This window comes from Myotis brandtii, unplaced genomic scaffold (assembly GCF_000412655.1).
Source record: "Myotis brandtii unplaced genomic scaffold, ASM41265v1 scaffold351, whole genome shotgun sequence".
Lineage (NCBI taxonomy): Eukaryota > Metazoa > Chordata > Mammalia > Chiroptera > Vespertilionidae > Myotis > Myotis brandtii.
The window spans coordinates 807,691-811,244 of record NW_005363502.1 but is presented as its reverse complement, the minus strand read 5'-3'; the positions used below and the strand labels follow the sequence as shown (position 1 = coordinate 811,244).

General features: G+C 51.7%; 1 long non-coding RNA gene across 1 annotated transcript in view; it reads right to left on the bottom strand.

Annotated features, from left to right (window-relative positions):
- Nucleotides 1-345, bottom strand: part of LOC106727034 — a 22,391-nt gene extending 22,046 nt beyond the window's left edge. The window contains exon 1 of the long non-coding RNA XR_001363184.1: nucleotides 333-345. This is a non-coding gene — a long non-coding RNA (uncharacterized LOC106727034). The remainder of the gene's footprint in view (nucleotides 1-332) is intronic.
- Between the last annotated feature and the right edge of the window lie 3,209 nt (nucleotides 346-3,554).

The window sequence follows — 3,554 nt, the reverse complement described above, 5'->3', positions numbered from 1 at the left end:
CATCCCAGGCTGGGAAGGAGGTCTCTCTGCAGGGGGTTCCAAGTGAAAATGACATCGCTATGGAGCACCCCATAATGCTCCCTCCTTCATTTTTTCTTAAAAACACAACAGAAAAAAACACCAACTTCTGCCTATTTTGTAGCCCCCAACCTCTGTTGGGAAAGGGTTTTCTACCTCCCTCTTCTCCACGTAAACATCCACCTAGTAATTAGTGAACCGGCATCTCCTCCCCGGCCTGCCCGTACCCGCTGCTGATTCCAGAGGCCTGGGAACCCGCGCTGCCCCCTCTCTCTGAGGGAACCAGGGGTAGGCACACCTGGCCGGGGAGTGACTCGGAGGAGCACAGGATCTGCATCTACAACAGTCTGAGTAGATTGCACACGGATTCATGGGACCGAGCCCCCGCAGCACAAACTCCTTTCTTCCCTCCAGGACTTCCTCTCCGACCTCCTGTCAGTCTCAAAATGGATAGAACAGCCCGAAGCCATTGAACAGAGTTATGTCTGCAATCACCTCTCTAATTCTTGCATCTAGGTGCCCATACATCAAGCAGACCCAGGCAAGGGGGCCACGGGGCAGCTTTATTCAGCACTATGACAAGCAGACGCTTGAATACCAAAGAGCTCATGAGCTTTGCAGCCACAGGAAAAAATAAAATAAAAATAAAAAAAGAGAAAGCCCCCGCACAGATGCCTGCCTCGCGCTCTGGTGGCCCAGCCGGGTGCACGAGGAGACGGCTCACAGGAGGTTATTCAGCAGTTCCCAGCATAAACCCCAAGGTAACAAGTATGGACGGAGCAGATGTCGGGAGACCGAGCGCTATTTTGGAAAACTGCCGAGAGATTTAGAAACAGGGCTTTCTTCTGAACCGAAGCCTAATGCCGAAAGGCCTTTAAAATACAACTTCCCAGATGCCACCTGCGTCGGATGAATGCCAGTGCGGCCACCGATACTGGAAGTGCTTGGACTGATTGTTCCGGCACAAACAAATCACAAACCCATTTCTGTATTCCTGCAGCTGCACCCCGGCCAGGTGAGGAGCCGGACCGAGTCACAGTTGCCTCCCGTTGTCTCATTCCCGGCAGATTTTGGCGTTTAACTGTAATTAAGATTTATTGTTCACTGGCTCCGCAGGTCAGGGCAAGCATGACAATATGGGCGACTTTTCTGTTTGCTGGTAACATGTCTGGTAGGAGGAAGTCTCGAAGCTTTCAAGCAGAGCTCGACAGACATGAATAGCACGTCTTCACTGCAGGACCCGCGCGTTCCCGATTCTAATCAGAGGCCAGGGGTCTCGTGAAGGGAGGGCAGGGAGAAAGCGGAAAGACCCAGTGAACTGTGCTGTTGCTTTTGCATCCGAAGGGTACGGGCTGGAAGCCAAATCCGTTATTGCCCATCTTCTGGGTTTGGGGACGGGATTGTCTGCTTGGTGTGGGAGGCAACCTGAGACCTTGGTGCTGACAGAGGTTCTGCAGAGACGGGGACCTGCGGGTCTTCGTGGCCCCCCTTGCAAATCGGAGGAGAATCATCCTTCATCTCTCTCCCCGCTCAAGGATGCCCTTGGACCGAGTCAGGTGGCCGGGGAAGGAGGGAGGCGGGGCTCCGCCGTCAGCGGCCACTCACCTGCTTTTACAGGCTGTCTGCCCAGGTCCCGCGCAGGTGACCCCCGACACAGTGGGTGTGAAGGAACAAACGGTCCGCGAGCAGACAGATGAAAAGGGCGGCTCGTCCCCGCTGCTTTATTAGAAGGCAGAAATGCGGAAGCATAATGTCCTTCAATTTCCTGGCATCTATAATTTATTATATATTATTGTTTGCCCTCCGTGGGGTGTTTCTGTCAGTGCCTGGATAAAATAGGAAAGCATTACTCACACGGCCCAGAGATGTGGACTCTGAGCTTGTCTGTCTCTCTCATTCCCTTACAGAGGAGGGGAAAGGAAAAAAAAAATGACCCCTTGGCTCTGCTGTTGTCGACTAGAGAATGCAATTTTATAGAATACTATGAGCAGATCTTTGTATCTCACCCTCAACTGGATAGCATTCAGATGGTGGCTTACAAAAACCCATGCCACACTCAGGAAAACGTGGAGGACAAGCGAGTGAGGAAGCCGTGTGATGCCTGGCACGCTCCTGTTTCGTGCTGTTGTTATTTGAGCTACTAGTTCAGGGGGCTTGGGGGTGGGGAGGGGGGCTTCTGTCCTGCCCTCACCCAGTACTTCCCTGGTTGCCTGAAATCGAGAACATTTGTTTTTCTCTTTCCCTGAGAAGCATTTTGGAGACTCTAGGACGAATAAAGGGGCTTTTGTTTTGACGTTCAGAGAAGGCTATAAAAGCAAGCGTCTCTCCCAAAGGCATAAGGAGGGAAATGGGTGTGAAATTAATTTTAATGGTGGATAGAAACAAAATCTGAAAGAAAGGTTTAAAAGAAAGCTTCCCACCTATTTGACCAATGAAAGGTGTTTTTAGTCCTAGGGACCAGATTTCGAGTTTTGGGGCATCCAGTTCAACTAAAGTGATGCTGAGCCACGGAAGAGGAAAATGTAACTGTGGGAGGGTTGATTCTATTAACTGGATTCAGTTGTCCGGGGTGTTGTTACCCACTGACAGGAAGGCCACTGCTCCGTTCCACAAAACTCACTACTGCCAGGTTACATCAACATATAAATCCCATGGACACTTGAGACAGGCTCAGACAGGTTCAAGTACGTCTCGCAGGGAGCGCACTTGACCCTACATGGGAGCCCAGTTTACGGAGCCCGGGAACTTTGATCCTTGGCGATGCCCTGCAAGGTAATCTCAGGAGAGCCTCCAACAGTCACTCCCAGCTCCCCGCCCTGCTGATCCAAGTGAAACACATGTATAAGCTCCGGCCTCAGCCCCATGGACGCAGCGGGGCGCAGGAAAGGACGCTGCAGCCATGAGTGGACAGGACGTCACTGAGCCCCCTGCTGTCTGGTGCAGACAATGGAGGGAGGAGAGGGAGCCGCGGTGGCTCCGAACAGGTGGGAGCTGGAGGACAAGCACTTGCTCAGCTGGGGAGGGCTCTATGCAGGCAGCGGATCGCAGGAGCCGGTGAATGATCACAGGAGACAGCTCCTACGAGCTGGGATGCGGCAGGATTCCAGGCACAGGGACGCCTGCCCGGGAACCAAGGCAATCTGGAAGGCGGGAGTGGGGTGGGTCGCTGAAGGGGCAGTGGGAAAAAGGCCAAGGGAAGGACAGGAGGGCCTGGCTGCAGATCGGCAGAGCTACATGGAGTTCCAGGGCGCTTAGGATTCTTGTCCACTCGAACACAGTCATTTGTTCTCCAGCTCTGCTAAAACCGTAATTCCTTTGTCACAGTCCTTGGCATTTCAGCTTTGTTTTTTTAAGAGTAATATTGCACCCATATCAGTCACCATATTCGTAATGGAATGTTAAAACGTGAGAGATGACTCATCAAACGCTGCCTATAATAAAAACGAGTGGATCAAAACACAGGGGGGAAAACCCATTGTTTGAAAACTTTATTTAAAAAAATATTTTTATTGATTTCAGAGAGGAAGGGAGAGAAA